Source organism: Otolemur garnettii, unplaced genomic scaffold (genome assembly GCF_000181295.1).
Source record: "Otolemur garnettii isolate 467f Iridium unplaced genomic scaffold, OtoGar3 scaffold00051, whole genome shotgun sequence".
Classification (NCBI taxonomy): Eukaryota; Metazoa; Chordata; class Mammalia; order Primates; family Galagidae; genus Otolemur; species Otolemur garnettii.
Window position 1 is genome coordinate 10,055,299 of NW_003852446.1, and position 5,940 is coordinate 10,061,238.

Sequence of the window (5,940 nt, forward strand, 5' to 3'; positions counted from 1 at the left end):
AAATTCCTTCAGATGACCTCATATTGCCAGATGCTACTATACTGGGTATCTGCCTATTTAGGGATAGTCCACAATGTTGATCAAACTGGGAAAGCTGTCATGATCAACAAAACCAGTAACACAAGACTGCCTGAAGAGAGGTTCGCAGAACATATAAAGGATGAGAAGAATACAGAATTTCAACAGAGATTCATTCTCAAGAGAGGCGATGCCAGTATGGACCAAGATGACAGTCAGATCAGAGTTCCATTGCAGGATGGAAGGAGGACCAAGTCAATAGAAGAGAGAGAGGAGGAATATCAAAGGGTCCAAGAGAGAATATTTGTCCAAGAGACTGGCCAGAACAGCTATCTAAATGACATCGGGGAGAACCATGAAGGGCTGAGCTGCACCTCCAGCAGCTGCCAGAGCAGCAGAGGCAGCAGACTCAAATCCCCAGAGCCCTGACCTTGGAGCGGCACAGACTCTGATGGCTCTGTCCAGAGAATGCAACCTCCGTCACCAAAGCCAGTGGCTTCAGTGGAATCTCTATCCTCACCTTAGTTGACATCATTGTCAGCAGGAAAGGTGGCAGTCCAGGAAGGATCTTTAGGCCAGGTATGGCACTAGTTGCCCCAGAAGTGTGCAACCAGGTCACCTCGTCCCCGACTGTCTAGGACCTTCTCCTTTGTACTGCCCAGCAGCAGCAGCAGCAGAAGCAGCAGCAGTAGTAACTTCCTGCTCTCCCACCCACGCCTCAGCAACAGCCACCCTCAAATAATCACATGGTCTCTCAGGGAGATGACCTCAGCAATATCTTTGGACAAATGAGTCTTAGCTGCCAAGGCTCTCCTAAAGCAGCTGACCTATCCTCAGCCCTGTTCCGCCCCCCACTTATCTCCCAGCACCCTCAGCAGATCAACTTCATCATGGCTTCCGTGGAACAGCTCCTCCCAACTTCCAGCTATTCCAGCTCTAGCCATGCGCCACCTGCTCAGAAAGTCCTGCCACCCCAGGGCTACATGCAGTCCCCTCAACAGATCCAGGTTTCCTGTTATCTTCCTGGATCCTCCTGGACAGTATCCTAACTCCAACTGGCAATATCGACCTCTTTCTCACCTGGTGGCCTACAGCCCCCAACGTGGTCAACAGCTGCCTGGTGTAGCCCATGATGCCTAACCAGCAGCAGGAGGCTTACCAAGGCATGTTTCGGGTCCAGCAGCCACAGAACCAGGGCCTGCTCAGCAACCACAGGAGCAGTGTGGGGGGGGCCAGATGCAAGGTGTGGTGGTTCAGTACATCCCACTGCTTTCTTACCAAGTTCCAGTGGGTAATGGCTCACAAAATATGGTCCAGCCACTTTTCCAGCAACCCATGCTGGTCCCTGCAAGCCAGTCTGCGCAAGGAAGCCTCCCAGCAGGGGGGTGTACTGGTGTATAACAATGTGATCCCCCCAGCTCAGCATAACAGTACGAGCCTTCTGTGGGGTTTCTGCAACCTCCTGGCTCTGAGTAGTACCAGATGCCTCAGTCTCCCTCTCCCTGCAGTGCACCACAGATGCCGCAGCAGTATTTAAGGGTGTCACCATCTGAACCAGGTATGGTGGTCATGCAGCTGAAGGTTCGTAATGGACTCCAGCCCCCCAGAACCATCGTGGTCCAGTGGAGTCACTGTAACTATTAGAGCATGGAGCAGCAGGGTCAGAAGCCTGGAGACCTGTACAATCCTGACATAAGGATCAGATGACCTAAATCCCTCCGATGTGAAATTTACCATTGGCTTTGTGCTCTTATGAGAAACTAATGCCACTGCTGAACTGACAAGAGGCAAAGCTTAGGTGGTGATAAGAGTGATGGGCAATGGCAGTAAATACAGAGGAAGCTAACTCATCTGCCTGCCCCTTACCTCCTGCTGTGAGGCCCAGTTTTTAAACAGGCCACTGACTGGTAATGGTCCAGGCCCTGGGGGTTGGGAACCACAGCTGTTGAGTAAGAACATAAGCAAGCATGGGATAAGCACACCTTCAAGGAAAAATAATCATTTACTTCTGAAAAAATGGTCCAGATAGCCTCACCCCACCATTCAATTGTAGGAAGTCAAAAAGTGCAAAATCATTAGCAGTGAACCATGGCAGTCCCCAGCATACATACATACTACCACTATTCAAAACATTTTTGGGAATAAGTCTTTTTTTTTTTTTTTTTTTTGGTAGAGACAGAATCTCACCTTATTGCCCTCGGTAGAGAGCCATGGCGTCACACAGCTCACAGCAACCTCCAACTCCTGGGTTTAGGGGATTCTCTTGCCTCAGCCTCCCGAGTAGCTGAGACTACAGGCACCCACCACAACACCCAGCTATTTTTTTTTTTCGTTGTTGCAGTTTGGCCAGGGCTGGGTTCGAACCCGCCACCCTCAGTATATGGGGCCGGCGCCCTACTCACTGAGCCACAGGTGTGGCCCCTGGAATAAGTCTTTAGAAATATTCATCAAAGCAACTTTATAAAGTCATTCATGAAAATCAGTTACTGTATAATCAAATCTGAACTTTTGAATCTAAAGAGATATTAACCAATTTATTATGCACCTTTCAAATTTTGATTGAGTTTTAGTTGTTTTGAAAATATCAGAAATATCCCTTCTCAAGATGATTGTGCTCCTAACGATATCCAGTAAAAACAAAGGGAGTGGCCTACTCTGGTGAAAGAGTGCCAAAGGACTAGAGATAATCACTGTGAATTGACTGTAAGTGGAAAGTTCCAAGTATCTATAGCAGAGTTTTTCAACCTTCTTTGTCTCACGGAACACTTGAGCCCAAAGTTAAACTTACGTGGCACACTTAAATTATGTTGATCAAAAATAAGATTAAAAGGGCAGCACCTGTGGCTCAGTGAGTAGGGCGCCGGCCCCATATACCAAGGGTGGTGGGTTCAAACCTGGCCTCAGCCAAACTGCAACCAAAAAAATAGCCGGGTGTTGGGGTGGGCAACTGTAGTCCCAGCCACTCAGGAGGCTGAGGCAAGAGAATCGCCTCAGCCCAGGAGCTGGAGGTTGCTGTGAGCTGTGACAACACAGCACTCTACCCAGGGCAACAAAGGGAGACTATCTCAAAAAAAAAAAAGATTAAAGAACAGAATATGTATACTATACTTGGAACTTCTTTTGAAAATAATTTAATTAATAATATTTAAAAATTTTTGAGGCATACCAGTTGAAGTCAATTTTTGTAGAACAGAGGTTCTCAAACTTTAATATGCAGAATAATCACTTGGGTGAAGCAGAGATGATGAGAGATTATTAATACACAGATTTTGACCCCCAAATGACATAGCTCTCTTTTTTGGGCCCCCAAACAGTTTTCTGGGCCTCATTCCCAAAGATTCTAATTCAGTATACTATGGTAGAACCTATCAATTCAAATTTCTTTCTTTCTTTCTTTTTTTTTTTTTTTTTGAGACAGAGTCTCACTATGTCGCCCTCGGTAGAGCACCATGGTGTCACAGCTCACAGCAACCTCAAACTCTTGGGCTTAAGCAACTCTCTTGCCTCAGCCTCCCAGGTAGCTGGGACTACAGGTGCCCACCACAACACTCGGCTATTTTGTTGTTGTTGTTGTCATGTTGTTTAGCTGGCCCGGGCCAGGTTCGAACCTGCCAGCCGTGGTGTATGGGCCAGCGTCCTAACTACTGAGCAACGGGCACCGAGCCTCAATTCAAATTTCAAACAAACTCACAGGTGTTGCTTGAGGCCCCCACCTGAGTAATACTGTTGTAGAACCCTTACAAAAATGTAGTAAATACAGAGAATCTTCCATTGAAACTATGAAGATAACAATACTCATGGGAATATATAAGTTTTATTACTTTTTTTTTTTTTGAGACAAAGTCTCACTGTCACATGTGTTATAGCACAGTGGTGTCATCATAGCTCACTGTGACCTCAAACTCTTGAGCTAAACCAACCTTCAGCCTCCCAAATAGCTGGGACCATAGGTGCCACCACCACACCCAGCTAGTGTTTTCATTTATTATGGGGTCTCATTATGTTACTCAGGCTCGTCTTGAACCCCTTGGGCTCAAGTGATCCGTGTGTCTCAGCCTCCCAAGATGCTCGGATTACAGGTATCAGCCACTGTGCCTGGCTATCATCCTTTTTTTGCAGTTTTTGGCCAAGGCTGGGTTTGAACCTGCCACCTCCAGCATATGGGGCTGGCACCCTACTCTTTTGAGTCACAGGTGCCACCCTATTATACTTCTTTTCTTTTCTTTTCTTTTCTTTTTTAAAGAAGATAGAAATTGCCAAAAGGACTTAGGGGCCAACTTGAAGAAGAGATAGATTCCTGCCAGCCAAAGATGGAAAATTTAAGCATCAGAAAGGATAAGAACTGCAGTGGATTGAGACTCATCATGGATTTAATATGTCTAAATCCATGATTTCATAATAGTACCCCCAAATCCCCTCAAAATCACATATGTCTGCATGAAGAATGCTATGGAACAAATATATAAGTTTGAAAGCTGGAAACCAGAAAGAATCAAGTATTTATTTTACTTTTCCTATACACCCTCTGGGTGATCAAATGGTGAGAAGGGCCTCATCCTAGAATGAATACTTAAGAAGGTATTGATTATCCCCACTTTATACCCTCTAATGAATGACTGGGTTTAGGCGCTTAGCATAAACTACTACTAATACGACAGAAAGACAATCCCAAACATTATGTACTCCTGGTAGAAGTACCTGCACAGCCATATGCGTCTATGAAATAATCTGCCAAGTAAATAGAACCTGGCTTTGATCATGCCTCTCATCTGAGAACAATTTACAAGAAATATAGAAGGGATAAAGGAATATGTTACCACAGGGATGCAATCAATGACATCTAGATTGTGGGAAACTCTATGGGACAAATCTTGTTTCTCCAACCAAAAAAAACTGCAAGGAAATTATAGATTAAAAGAGATCTAAAAGACACAACAGGCTCGATGCCTGTAGCTCAAGTGGCTAAGGAGCCAGCTACCAGAGCTGATGGGTTTGAATCCAGCCCGGGCCTGCCAAACAACAATGACAACTACATCCAAAAAATAGCCAGGTGTTGTGGCAGGTGCCTGTAGTCCCAGCTACTTGGGAGGCTGAGGCAAGAGAATCGCTTAAGTCCAGTGGTTGGAGGTTGCTGTGAGCTGTGATGCCACAGCACTCTACCCAGGGTGACAGCTTAAGGCTCTGTCTCAAATATAAATAAATAAATAAAAATATAAAAGACACATCAATCATTCACAATGTGTATACCGTATTATTAGGATCCTGGTCCACAAATTCAAAACGCTGTAGAAAATGACAGCATTTATGAAATAATTAGAAATTTGAATAACTTCTGGATGTTATAAAGGAATTACTGTTGATTTATTTAGGTTTAATAATGGCATGTGTTTGTTTTCAAAACTTTATTTTGAAATATATGATGAAATATTTGCAGATGGGGAGAAGATATTTGCAGGTTATGTTTCTGACAAAGGTTTAACAACCAGAATCCACAGAGAACTCAAATGTATTAGCAAGAAAAAAACAAGCGATCCCATCCCAGGGTGGGCAAGGGACTTGAATAGAAATTTCTCTAAAGAAGAGAGGCGCATGGCCTACAGATATATGAAAAAATGCTCTCCATCCTTAATCATCAGAGAAATGCAAATCAAAACTACTTTGAGGTATCATCTAACCCCAGTAAGATTAGCCCATATCACAAAATCCCCAAACTAGAGATGTTGGCGTGGATGTGGAGAAAAGGGAACACTTCTACACTGCTGGTGGGAATGCAAATTAATTCGTTCCTTTTGGAAAGACAGCTGAAGAACACTGAGAGAACTAAAAATAGACCTGCCACTTGATCCTGCAATTCCTTTATTAGGTATATATCCAGAAGACCAAAAATCGAATTACAACAAAGATATTTGTATCAGAATGTTT

At 44.4% G+C, this 5,940-nt stretch overlaps 1 pseudogene; it reads left to right on the forward strand.

The window, feature by feature from the left end:
• LOC100962171 overlaps positions 1 to 1,725 on the forward strand; it is a 4,367-nt pseudogene extending 2,642 nt beyond the window's left edge.
• The last annotated feature ends 4,215 nt before the right edge of the window (positions 1,726 to 5,940 follow it).